This window comes from Bos javanicus, chromosome X (genome assembly GCF_032452875.1).
Source record: "Bos javanicus breed banteng chromosome X, ARS-OSU_banteng_1.0, whole genome shotgun sequence".
NCBI classification, from domain to species: Eukaryota; Metazoa; Chordata; class Mammalia; order Artiodactyla; family Bovidae; genus Bos; species Bos javanicus.
Window position 1 is genome coordinate 78,275,743 of NC_083897.1, and position 14,300 is coordinate 78,290,042.

At 38.4% G+C, this 14,300-nt stretch overlaps 1 non-coding gene across 1 annotated transcript; it reads right to left on the bottom strand.

Moving 5' to 3' along the window:
* Window positions 1-3,259: 3,259 nt before the first annotated feature.
* Window positions 3,260-3,365, bottom strand: LOC133243662 (U6 spliceosomal RNA). The gene has a single exon (XR_009735202.1). It is a non-coding gene; the product is annotated as a U6 spliceosomal RNA (small nuclear RNA).
* Window positions 3,366-14,300: the final 10,935 nt, after the last annotated feature.

The following is a 14,300-nucleotide window of genomic DNA, read 5'->3' on the forward strand; positions in this document are numbered from 1 at the left end:
CTTAATATATAGTTAATAAGGGAAATTACCAAAATCGCTTAATAGAAAAATGGGCAAGGGAATCCCCCAATACTCCAGTTAGGACTCAGCACATTCACTGTCAAGAGCCTGGAACTAGGTTGGGTAACTAGAATCCCAAAGTCTCCAACAAAAAGAAAGAAAGAAAAATGGACAAAATATATGTTAATACTCATAGTAAAATATACAAATAAGTTTTCTTTAAAACTTTTTATTTTGTATCGGAGTATAGCCCATTAACAATGTTGTGATAGTTTCAGACGAACAACAAAGAGACTCAGTCATGCATATGCATGTTTCCATTCTCCCTCAAACTCCCCACCCATCCAGCCTGCCACCTAGCATTGAGCAGGGTTCCCTGTGTTATACAGTAGGCCCTTGTTGGTCATCCATTTTAAATGTAGCAATGTGTACGTGTCCATCCCAAACTCCCTCCCTTCCCCTCTTTCCCTTCCCCCAGCAACCACAAGTTTGTTCTCTAAGTCTGTGAGTCTGTTTCTGTTTCATAAATTGTTTGTATTAATTTTTTAGATTCCACACATAAGCCATGTCATATAATGTTTGTCTTTCTGTCTGGTTTACTTCGCTCGGTATAACACTTCCTAGGTGTATCCATTTGCTGCAAGTGGTATTGCTTCATTCTTTTTATGGCTGAGTTATATTTCTCTAACTCTGTTTTTCTTTCTCAAGATTGCTTTGGCCATTCAGGGTCTGTTGTGTCGCCAAACAAATTTAAAAAATTTTTGTTCTAGTTCTGTGAAAAATGCCATTAGCAATTTGATAGGCATTGCATTGACTCTCTATATTGCCTTGGGTAGTATAGTCATTTTGAAAATATTCATTCTTCCAATCCATGAATATGATATATCTTTCCCTCTGTTTGTGTCTTATTCGATTACTTTCATTAGCATCTTACAGTTTCCAGAGTATGGGTCTTTTGTATTCTTCAGCAGGTTTATTCCTAGGTATTTTATTCTTTTTGATGATTAAATGGTTTTTATTTTTCAACTTGTTGATGTAGTGTACCACATTGATTGATTTGTGGATATTGAGAAATCCTTGCATCCCTGGTATAAATCCTACTTGATCATGGTATATGGTCTTTTTAACGTATTGTTGGATTCAAAACATTAGTAATGTGCAAAGGATTTTTGCATCTATGTTCATCAGGGATATTGGCCTGTAATTTTCTTCTTTTGTGTGTGGCATCTTTGGCTAGTTTTGGTATCAGCATGATGGTAGCCTCACAGAATACATTTGGAAGTTTTCCTTCTCTGCAATATTTTGGAACAGTTCCAGAAGGATAGGTGTTAGTTCTCTAAATGCTTCATAGAATTCACCTGTGAAGCCATCAGGTCCTGGACTTTGGTTTTTGGGGAGTTTTTCATCACAGCTTCAATTCAGTGCTTGTGATTGGTCTTTTCATATTTTCTGTTTCTTCCTGGTTCAGTCTTGGGATACTGTATCTTTCTAAGAATTTGTCCATTTCTTCCAGGTTGTCCATTTTATTGGCATACAATTGCTTTCTTATGTTGTTTTGTATTTTTGTGGTGCAAGTTGTAATTTCTGCTTTTTTGTTTCTAATTTTATTGATTTGGGCCCTCTCCCTTTTTTTCCTGATGAGTCCGGCTAAAGGTTTATAAATTATGTTTGTCTTTTTAATGAAGCAACTTTTAGTTTCATTGATCTTTGCAATTGTTTTCTATGCCTCTATTACATCCATTTCTGCTCTGATCTTTATGATTTCTTTTCTTTCACTATCTTTAGGTTTGTTTTTGTTCTTCTTTGTCTAGTTGTTTTAGGTGTAAGGTTAGATTATCTATTAGAGATTTTTCTTGTTTCTTGAGGTAAGATTGTATTGTTATCAACTTTTCTCTTAGAATTGCTTTTGCTGAATCCCATAGATTTTGGACTGTTGTGCTTTCATTTACAAATATAAATGAAAATTACATTTTCATTTCCATTTGTCTATAGGTGTTTTCTGATTTTCTCTTTGATTTTGTCACTGATCCATTGCTAGTTTAGTAGTATATTGTTTACTTGCCACGTATTTGTGTACATATGTGTGTGTGTGTGTCACCCCATGAACTGTAGATGCCAACCTCCTCTGTCCCTGGGATTTCCCAGGTAGGAATACTTGAGTGGGATGTCATTTTATTCTCCAGGGGGTCCTCCCAACCCAGAGGTTGAATCTGAGTCACATTGACAGGCAGATTCTTTACCGCTGAGCCATTTCATGAATCATAGCCTTATCATATCAAAGGGGCTTGTGTAACTCAAAAAAGCTATGAACCATGCTTCTCAGGGCCACCCAAGATGGATGGTTGAAAACGAAGAGTTCTGACAAAACATGGCTCACTGGAGAAGGAAACCACTCTAGTATTCTTGCCTGGAGAACACTTTGGATAGTATGAAAAGCAAAAAGATATTACACTGGAAGGTGAGCCCTCCAGGTCAGAAGGTGTCCAATATGCTACTGGGGAAGAGTGAAGGACAATTACTAATAGCTCCAGTAAGACTGAAGCAGCTGGGCCAAAGTGGGAAAAACACTCAACTGTGGATGTGTCTGGTGGTGAAAGTAAAGTCTGATGCTATAAAGAACAATATTACTTAAGAAACCGAAACGTTAGGTCCATGAATCAACGTAAATTGGATGTAGTCAACCAGGAGATGGCAAGGTTGAGTATCAACATCTTAGGAATCAGTGAACTAAAATGAACAGGAATGTGTTCAATTCCTGGGTTGGGAAGATCCCCTGGAGAAGAGCATAGGCAACCCACTCCAGTATTCTCACCTGGAGAATGCTGGACAGAAGAGCCTGCTGAGCTACAGTCCATGGGGTTGCAAAGAGTTGGACACCATTGAGTGACTAACACTTACCTACTTACCAATCTAATGGCAAAAAGTGAATAGGAACTAAAGAGTCTCTTTTTAAAATTTTATTTTTAATTGAAGGGTACTTGGTTAAAAATATTGTGTTGGTTTCTGCCATACACCAACATGAATCAGTCATAGGTATACATATGTGCCCTCTCTCTTAAAACTTCCTCCCACTTTCCACCCCATTCCACCACTCTTAGGTTGTCACAGAGCCCTGGTTTGAGTTTCCTGAGTCATATAGCAAATTCCCACTGACTATCTACTTTACATATGGTAGTAGATATTTTTCCATGCTACTCTCTCCATTCATCCTACCCTTTCCTTCCCCCACACTGTGTCCACAAGTCTGTTCTCTATGTCTAAAAATATGGAATGCTTCAGAAATTTGCGTGTCATCCTTGCACAGGGGCCATGCTAATCTTCTCTGTACATTCCAAATTTAGTATTTGTGCTGCCAAAGTGAACACTAAAGACCCTCTTGATGAGGGTGAAAGAGGAGAGTGAAAAGCTGGCTTGAAACTCAACATTTAAAAAATTAAGATCATGGCATCCATCCCATCATGTCATGGCAAACATAAGGGGAAAATGTGGAAACAGTGACAGATTTTATTTTCTTCAGCTCCAAAATCACTGCAGATGTTGACTGCAGCTATGAAATTAAAAGATGCTTGCTCCTTGGAAGGAAAGCTATGTCAAACCAGACATCTGTACATGACTACTGGAAAAACCATAGCTTTGACTATATAGACCTTTTTTATTTATTTTGTTTTTATTTTCATTATTCCAGGAGGTGCTTCAAAAAAGATCTTACTGTGATTTATGTCAAAGAGTGTTTTTCCTATGTTTTCCTCTAAGAGTTTTATAGTATCTGGTCTTACATTTGTTGTTGTTGCTGTTGTTCAATCACTAAGTCATGTCTGACTCTTTGTGACCCCATGGACTGCAGCAAGCCAGGCTTCTCTGTCCTTCACTATCTCCTGGAGTTTGCTCATGCTCATGTCCACTGAGTCAGTGATACCATCCAACCATCTCACCCTCTGTTGCCCACTTCTCCTCCTGTCCTCAATCTTTCCCATCATCAGGATCTTTTCCAGTGAGTCATCTCTTCCCATCAGGTGGCCAAAGTATTGGAGCTTCAGCTTCAGCATCAGTCCCTTCAGTGAATATTCAGGGTTGATTTCCTTTAGGATTGACTGATTTGATCTCCTTGAAGTCTAAGGGACTCTCAAGAGTCTTATCCAGAGCCACAGTTTGAAAGCATCAATTCTTGGGAAAGCATCAATTCCTTGGTGCTCAGCCTTCTTTATGGTCCAACTCTCACATCTGTACATGACTACTGGAAAAACCATAGCTTTGACTATGCAGGCCTTTTTAGGTCTTTAATCCATTTTGAGTTTATTTTTATGTATGGTGCTAGGTAGTGTTCTAATTTCATTCTTTTACATGTAGCTATCCAGATTTAACAGCCCCACTTATTGAAGATACTCTCTTTTTTCCATTGTTTATTCTTGCCTCCTTTGTTATAGATTAGGTGACCATAGGTACATGGGTTTATCTCTGGGCTTTCTATCCTGTACTATTGATTTATATTTCTGTTTTTGTGCCAGTACCATACTGTTTTGATTACTATAGCTTTTTAGTATAATTTGAAGTTGGGGAGCCTGTTTCTTCCTGCTCCATTTTTCTTAAGAGTACTTTGACTCTTGGAGTCTTTTGTGTTTCCATACAAATTGTAAAAAAAAAAATTTGTTCTAATTCTGTAAAGAATGCCATTGGTAATTTGATAAGAATTACATTTAATCTGTAGATTTCTTTGGGTAATATATTCATTTTCACTATATTGATTCTTCCAGTCCAAGAACATGGTTTATTTCTCCATCCATTTGTGTCCTCTTTGATTTCTTTCATTGGAGTATTATAATTTTATAAGTATAGATCTTTTGCTTCCTTAGGTAGATTTATTCCTAGGCATTTTTGTTGTTGTTGTGATGGTAAATGGGATTGTTTCCTTAATTTCTCTTTCTGCCTTTTTGTTAGTGTATAGGAATGCAAGAGATTTCATGCATTAGTTTTGTATCCTGCAAGTTTACCAAATTCACTGATTATATCCAATAGTTTTCTGGTGGAATATTTAGGATTTTCTATGTATAATAACATGTCATCTGCAAACAGTGACAGTTTATGTGTCTTTTCTTTGGACATATCCTTTCTCTTTAATACAATGGAATTATTTTGGATACCATAGTTTGTTTCCCCCTTTTTTCATTCTGTCCCTCTCTCATGACTGTAAACTGAACTTTAGTGGGAGACAATTAGGCCTTTAAGTGTTTATAGTTGGTGCCATCTGCCCATATTATGTTGCTGCTTACCTTATTCTGTGTGACTTAGAGCCATACTTCTAAGGCTCTCTTTCCTGTTTCATAAGTTTGTGAATCCATTCTGGCTATCCCTCAGGTATACCATGATCCTTGTTGTTGATTTCGAAGACCCAAAGGATGGTAGACTTTGTTAGAAACCAAATCAAGAAGTGTGAAAGCCTTAAATACATGGAAGAATATGGCAGCTTTTACAATTAAGGTTGCAGGGGTGGAGGGTACAGTGAAATAAATTACCAAAAATTCAAAAGAAAAAGTCAGAACAAAAAAGCAATACACTAAAAGACACTGTGGCAGTAATGCCTTGGCTTTGAGAATCTGGTTGGCACAGCAACAGCCTAAAGACGTTGGCAGCAGGCAGAGAAAGTACAGCGTGTTGTAAATGAACAGAGAATCACAGCCTAGGAGACCATTTTAGATTTAGAAATGTCAGAAAGCAAACCATAGGTTTATCAGGAAATGAAGATTGAGAAGGCTTTGGTCAAATTTGGCTTACATGAAAAGGCGGCTTACCCCGCCCCCCAAATGTCCCCAGGCCTAAAAGCTTTTTGGTATAGAGTAGGAAAAAGGAGGGTATATGCTCTATTATTAGGTCAAGGAAGATAACTCAGGTCAAAGAGATTTAACAGAAAAAGAAAGATGAGAGTAAACTGGAATGACCTCTCATTGCCCCTCCTCTTCCCACAAACTATCCCAGGCCCAGAAAACTATTGATGAGTCCTCTGAGTATTACAGACAAAGTGTCATTAATAAGAGCAGATTATAGTCCTTTTCATGACAGATTACAAAATATTCAGGAAAAAAAATCAAGAGAGAAAGACCACAAGAGTGGCAAAGGATACTTCAGGCATTATTTAGTGAATTTCAGGAGACACCACTTGTGATTGGGGAAGCAGGTATAGTTTGGAGCAAAGAGGAAGATGCCCATAACACTTAGAGAGTTAGAGCTCTAAGGGAAGAGGAGAAAAGATGAAATCACTAAACTAGGATTTCAATATGTATGGATCTGGTGTAGGTTAGATATTGGAATGATGCAAAGATATCAGCTGAAAGAAATTCTTCTATTCATGGATGTGAAGATGGATAAGGTAGTTTTATTTGAACTATGAATGCTTTCTGCAGACTTAGAACTTCTTTTCTTCTTTTTAATATTTATTTATTTTTAGCTGTGCTGGGTCTTCATTGTTGCACCCAGGCTTTGTCTAGTTGCAGTGAGTGGGGACTACTCTTAGTTGCAGTTCATAGGCTTCTCACTGTAGTGGCTTCTCTTATTGCAGAGTATGGGCTCTAGGGTGCACGGGCTCAGTAGTTGTGGTGCTGGGTTCAGTAGTTGTGGCTTGTGGGCTCAATAGTGCTGGCTCGGTAGTTGTGGCATATGGGCTTACTTGCTCTATGGCATGTGGGCTCTTCCTGGAGCAGGGATCGAACCTGTATCCCCTGCACTGGGAGGCACACTCTTAATCACTCCACCAGGGAAGCCCCTAGAACTTCTTTTCTTTACAGTTCTTACTGTGGGAGGAATCCCCTAAGGTAAAGCCTGGAGTATGTTAAGAAAACAAATGTCGAAAACACAAAAGAAAGAGAAGGAAAAGGAAAGACAAAAGACAATAAGGTCCCACAAATAGTGTTAGCATTATGCATGGTAGGGAATGTACAGAACCTTAAGAAATAAATCAGGGAGAAATAGAAGGAAATAGAAATAGAAGCATATGCTACTACTTCTGGGGGTAGAGTGCAAAAGAATGTTATACTACAAGTTATTTAAAAACCAAAGGGAACTCAAGGTTTCAGGAAAGAAGACATGACAGCAGATACACTGGTACTCACTGAGTGGGTGAGTGCCTTTGGAAGTTACCAACAGCAGCCCCTTTGGTTTAGGAATTTGTCGAGGGTGCTTCCCTTATTGGGTCATTTGTGAGAACAAGGGATGAACCTTCCTTAAAAGGCAGGTTTTGTAGTCTGAAGGAACCTGGAGCAGAGAGTGGTAACAACAGTCACTGTGACATAGAGCAAAATCCTCGGTATCTTGCTGGGGACAGAGATGTATATATAGATGAGCAAGAGATGGATACTGTGAAGACTGTTAGGCCATACATTTCACTCAGAGAGCTATCTTTTATAAATGTAAGGTACCTTCTCATAACTGGAGGAGGGTATGGCAATCCACTCCAGTATTCTTGCACAGAGAATTCCATGGACAGAGGAACCTGGGATCATAAAGTGTCAGACATGACTAAAGCGACTTAGCATGCACCTTCTCAAACAGGAAGTAGATGAGATTGTTAAGAATACAAGAGTCAAAGGGAAATGAAAATGAAAATACAGTTGACCCTTGAACAACACAAAGTTTAGGGGCACCAACACTCCCCTCAGTCAAAAAAACATGTATATTTACAGCTGGAACCAATTCCTTATCCATGGTTCTACATCTTTGGATTCAACCACCCTTGGATTGTATCATGTACTATATGCATGCATGCATGCTAAGTTGCTTCAGTCGTGTCCAACTCTTTGCAACCCCATGAACTGTAGCCTGCCAGGCTCCTCTGTCCATGGGATTCTTCAGTTAAGAATACTGGAGTAGGTTGCCATGCCCTCCAGGGATCTTCCCAACCCAGGGATCAAATCACCATCTCTTACATTGGCAGGTGGATTCTTTGCCCACTGAGCCACCTGGGAAGCCCATCAGGTACTATATCAGATCAGATCAGATCAGTCATTCAGTCATGTCCGACTCTTTGCGACCCCATGAGTCGCAGCACGCCAGGCCTCCCTGTCCATCATCAACTCCCGGAGTTCACTCAGACTCATGTCCATCGAGTCAGTGATGCCATCCAGCCATCTCATCCTCTGTTGTCCCCCTTCTCCTCTTGTCCCCAATCCCTCCCAGCACCAGAGTCTTTTCCAATGAGTCAACTCTTCGCATGAAGTGGCCAAAGTACTGGAGTTTCAGCTTTAGCATCATTCCTTCCAAAGAAATCCCAGGGCTGATCTCCTTCAGAATGGACTGGTTGGATCTCCTTGCCATCCAAAGGACTCTCAAGAGTTTTCTCCAACACCACAGTTCAAAAGCATCAATTCTTCGGTGCTCAGCCTTCTTCACAGTCCAACTCTCACATCCATACATGACCACAGGAAAAACCATAGCCTTGACTAGACGAGCCTTTGTTGGCAAAGTAATGTCTCTGCTTTTCAATATGCTATCTAGGTTGGTCATAACTTTCCTTCCAAGGAGTAAGCATCTTTTAATTTCATGGCTGCAGTCACCATCTGCAGTGATTTTGGAGCCCAGAAAAATAAATTCTGACACTGTTTCCACTGTTTCCCCATCTATTTCCCATGAAGTGATGGGACCAGATGCCATGATCTTTGTTTTCTGAATGTTGAGCTTTAAGCCAACTTTTTCACTCTCCACTTTCACTTTCATCAAGAGGCTTTTTAGTTCCTCTTCACTTTCTGCCATAAAGGTGGTGTCATCTGCATATCTGAGGTTATTGATATTTCTCCCGGCAATCTTGATCCCAGCTTGTGTTTCTTCCAGTCCAGCATTTACTCCTTTTCCTATTTGGAACCAGTCTGTTGTTCCATGTCCAGTTCTAACTGTTGCTTCCTGACCTGCATACAAATTTCTTGAGGCAGATCAGGTGGTCTGGTATTCCCATCTCTTTCAAAATTTTCCGCAGTTTCTTGTGATCCACACAGTCAAAGGCTTTGGCATAGTCAATGAAGCAGAAATAGATGTTTTTCTGGAACTCTCTTGCTTTTTCCATGATCCAGCGGATGTTGGCAAAATGATCTCTGGTTCCTCTGCCTTTTCTAAAACCAGCTTGAACATCAGGAAGTTCATGGTTCACATGTTGCTGAAGCCTGGCTTGGAGAATTTTGAGCATTACTTTACTAGCGTGTGAGATGAGTGCAATTGTGCGGTAGTTTGAGCATTCTTTGGCATTGCCTTTCTTTGGGATTGGAATGAAAACGGACCTTTTCCAGTCCTGTGGCCACTGCTGAGTTTTCCAAATTTGCTGGCATGTTGAGTGCAGCACTTTCACAGCATCATCTTTCAGGATTTGGAAACTATATAGTACATGATAAATATTTATTTTTAAAAAACCATATATAAATGAGCTCATGCAGTTCAAACCTGTGTGATTCAAAAGTTAACTGTATTTTAAATATGTATGATGGATAATGAAAAAAAGGGGGGGGGCTTAGAAAGGATGTAGAAACTTGAGGGACCACTACAATGAATGTAATACTAAAAGAAGACAGAATGTGAGCCTGTTAAAACTTGTGTTCTTAAGATCCAATTAGAGAAAATTTCCATCTATAAAAGAATTAGGACCATCTGATTCCCATGCTCTTATGGGGGCATCCACATATTGTACAGTTTCTTCTCACACAGTGACAGTTAAGCACAAAGTGAGAATAAAGAGAAGGATCACAGCTTCCTCACCTCTACTACCTCCCTCCAGAGGACCTAGTAATTTGATTGGATCCCTTGAGCTATGTTTGCTAGTGTGTTTAGGCTGGTCACTATGGATGAAAAGATCTTTCTCTTTAGTGCTTTTTTTTTTTTTTTTTTTTTTTGCCATTCAGAGATATTAAAACACTAAGCCAGAGTCTCCTGGGTGCCCAACCATCTTGCTTTCCTGTGTCCTTCACTTGATATTTCATGTAGTTAAGAGTTCTTATCAATTCAATGGTCAATTACTAAGGTTAAGACTTGGCAGGAGAATGTGAAGTCCTTTTTGGACCCTGAGCTGAGGTTATTTACTGAAACCTAGCTTTACAGAGAGCCCTGTACCAAAGTACTGGGCACTAACTCCACTAATCACAAAGTAATGTTTTAATTTCTATTTATCTTTGCACCCTGTGTTTATCTTTCCTTTATGACCTTTGCATGGGTTAAGTCATATTCCTGAATCCCTGCCTGTAACACCAAATTACTATCATAAAAAATCTTTTTTTTTTTTTTTTGCTGAGGGCAGTCATTTATTGTAGCAATATCTTAGAGACAATGCATATATCTAATATCAAGATATAGGTTGAGTAATTTATGGTTACTCATACCTAGTTATGCAGCAATTTAATTTCTTTTTTTTTTTTTTCATGGGAACTCTGTATTGTTGTCTCAATTTTCCGGTATTCTATTTTTTTTTCTTTAATAGAAAATTATTTAATTAGTATACATGTGTTCCCCATCCTGAACCCTCCTCCCTCCTCCCTCCCCACACCATCCCTGTTAGTACCTAGCAGGCAGGACTTATGGGATTGGGACTTATAGGACTGACCACATCCAACAGGATATGATCAAGAAACAGACTAGAAGTTAAATGAGGTTGGTCCCTGGAACCATCATCGCTAATACTTTATTTTATGATCTCTAGTTAAAACTTGCCGTAGAATCCTTTTCATCTGTAGTTCACTCTTTTTATGACCAGCTCCATCTAAAAGCCCCTGTATCAATGAAATCCTGGTGGAAATGAAGTTAGCTTATTATCATTAACTGGTCAATCATTTGGGGTTGGAGGGACAAAGTTAATTTCTCAGTAACTGGAAATAATGCTGCCTTTCTTTCATATGTCTACTGTTTCTTGTGGCCTCTTGCTGTAGAGATGACAAGTGACTTATTTCTTTTTATATATTTCTCCATACTTCCCAAATTTTCCAAACTGTATGCTTACCACTTTGATAATCAGGGAAAAGAAAAAAAAAGGAAAGAGGATTCCATAAATTTAAGAAATTGAATCAGAAGGGAAAAAGAAAGTTGCCTTTACCCATAATTCCAGTCTGGTCTTAGAAATAAAACTCATATCCCTCAGGGGAGAATGTCAGTATTGAAATTCCATGATAAGGGATGATGTTCATCATAACAAATGATAAATAATATACTATTTGCTCATTTAATTCTCATTTTGTCTTTAAATCTCAATGTGTCTTTAAATCATTTTTTATTCCTCCTAAAACAACCGTTTGCTGTCTCAAAGGGTAAATATTCTCTGAAAAACAAAACCAATTATTAAATTATATCTTAGTATCACTCAGTCTTGATTGCCCTTTTTATAGGTGATTGGGTTAGGTAAAAAGTATTTTCAAATATCTTGTATGCCCTTAAGGCAAAACATGGCCATTAAAAAGTTGGTGAAAAATCTCAGATACTGATAAGGTACAGGGCCCTGATAATGTCAGAGTATAAAATAGGAATACTAACATTTTTGGAGGATAGTTGCTTTACAATGTTGTGTTGGTTTCTTCTGTATGATAAAGTGAATCAGCTATAAGTATGTGTGTGTGTGTGTATGTATATATGTATGTATGTATATATATATATATCCTCCCTGTTGTGCCTCCCTCCCTCTAACCCTAGTATCTTAATAGAGCAAGACTGATTCATTTTCAAAAAAAGAGATTTGATGTCTAGGAGTTTAAAAAAAAGCTTTTTAGAATTTATTCTATGAACATGGGCAGTATATATATTTAGATGGCATCAGAGTAAATAATACCCAATATAAATTTGAAGGGCTTTGTTAGTCTGGCTAAGAATTGGTTAGTCTACATTGCATCCCTAGAAGACAGAGTCTCTGAGGTGGCCTCCAGATTCTTCAACTGAGTTTTGTCTTACACCAAGTAGAGATGAAGCAGCCCTGGTTCTCATCATTGAAGGCAAGATGGGCTCTCTGATTTTTATGAGGGTCTGGGATATGGGCTGCCTTGTTTTTTCAATCACCTAAAATTTTGTTTTATGTCTACAGTTGAATCAGCACTGATATATACAGTCATATAACCACCACCCCAACCAAGATACAGAATTTCCCTAAATTGCTGCAGGCCTCATGATGGTCAATTTCCAGTGCTACAAAGCTATTGCTGTTTTCTGTAACTGTTGGTTAGTTTAATCTTTTCTAGAATTTCAGTATGTGAAATCATTCAGTATATACTGTTTTGTTTGACTTCTTTAAATCAACAGATAGCTTTTGAGATTCAGCCAAACTAGTAAATGCATTTGTGTTCATACTTTTTAAAAGCAGCTTTATTGGAGTATTATTTACATACCATGAAATAAATAAACAATGGTATATCCTTTCAGTGGAATACTATAAAGCAATAAAAAATACTGAATTAAGAGGAGAGGTAATGTGCCAAGTACCTCATGCCACAATTCTGAAAACCTAGCTTTATCTTGCTGCACATTTCATTTGTGTGTGTGTATGATGTGAAGTAGAGGTCATGGTTTGCCTTTTTCCCATACAGATATCCAATTACTCCAGCACTATTTATTGAAAATCCTATCAGTTCTCAATTGAATTGCCCTTGTACTTTTGTAAAAAAATCAGTTGAGAGAAGATATTGGCAAATCACATATTCAGTAAAGAATATATAACTAATTTTCTCAACTTAATAATAAACAAAGAACTCAGGGTTTTTTTTTTTTAATGGGCCAAAGACTTGAACAGATTCTTCACCAAAGAAGATATACAGTTGGCAGCACATACAATAAAAATCTACTAAATATTGATTTTAAAAACAGTGAGAATCTCAAGTTCAATGACAGAAGCTCCACTGCAGACAGATGCATCCAAGAAGATGAAGATTTTCCCCAGGAGGGGTGGGCAACCAGCATTTCTTCTTGTCCCAAGACCTATTTTGAAGCTCTGTTTCATCTAAGCATGGTTGAGAGGATTGTGGCTCCCTTCCTCTAGCCAGCTCTAAATCATAGTATGGAAGCTCCAACCTAGGCCTGTCAGGTCAAAAACACTTGTCCCCAGTCACCCTCACTCCAGCTGACTTATAGGCTATTTTCCACAGCAAGAGAGGCCAAGACACACTGTGCTTGTAAAGTAGGTGTTTCATTCTGAAACAGACCGCTGATCCCAGTTCCAGCTCTGGAGCAGTGATACAGATATTTTCCCCAGGGAGAAAGGTGATCCATAAGAACAGTGAATTCTGATGCTCTCCCCAGGGGAACTGAGTTTATTGAAACATAGTATGGGGAAGTTCAAGCCAAAGGGTGCTTTTGAAATGCTGGAGATTTTGGTAGTAAGCAAAGAAGAGGCTAGTAGCTTCATGAGAATAAGCAAAACTAATCATAAGGGAAAGAAATAAGAAAAGTCCTCCTGTAGTCAGAACAAAACTCAAAGGCTGGCCTCAAAACCTACCTCTACAAAGGGGCACAAATTTAATTGGATTGGACTGAGGAGCAATATATGACACAAGGCAATCTCAAAAGCAGCAGGGTAATTACTTGGCAATTACTGATTCCTAATAACTCTGTGTGTTACCAGCAGAGGTAGATAGCTTAACAGAGACATCAGAGAAAGAGAAAAAAAGATCTCTGCTAAAACCACTGTCATCTCAGGGTGACTGCATGCATGCCCAAAGCTGTGCTTTTTGAGAAATGACATTAATGGGGAACTGCACACTATAGGGGAAATAGACTTCATTAAAATAGTCTATCCATATCACTAAACAAAGAAGCAAACAACAACAATAAACCCTGAGTAAGGGAGGGTCAGTACACAAAGCTGCTATAATTAGACATGCAAAAAAGGGAAAACAGGAAATATAACTCATACATGGGTTTTTCCCATACATGGGAAAAAAAGAAGAAACTGAAACTGCCAGTGAGAGGGCCTAGATATCAGTTGAGAAGACGAATATTTCAGAATTGGTATTATAGTAAATATATTTAAAGAATTATATAAAACTTTACTTAAAAAATTAAAGAAAGGTGTGATGACAATGTTTCTCTTTTTGAAGTTTTAATTTAACTTTTAAAATAAATTTATTTATTTTAATTGGAGGCTAATTACAATATTGTATTGGTTTTGCCATACATTGACATGAATCTGCCACGGGTGTACATGTGTTCCCCATCCTGAACCCTCCTCCCACCTCCCTCCCCATCCCATCCCTCTGCACCAGTCATCCCAGTGCACCAGCCCCAAGAATCCTGTATCATGCATTGAACCTGGACTGGTGATTCATTTCACATATGATAATACACATGTTTCAATGCCATTCTCCCAA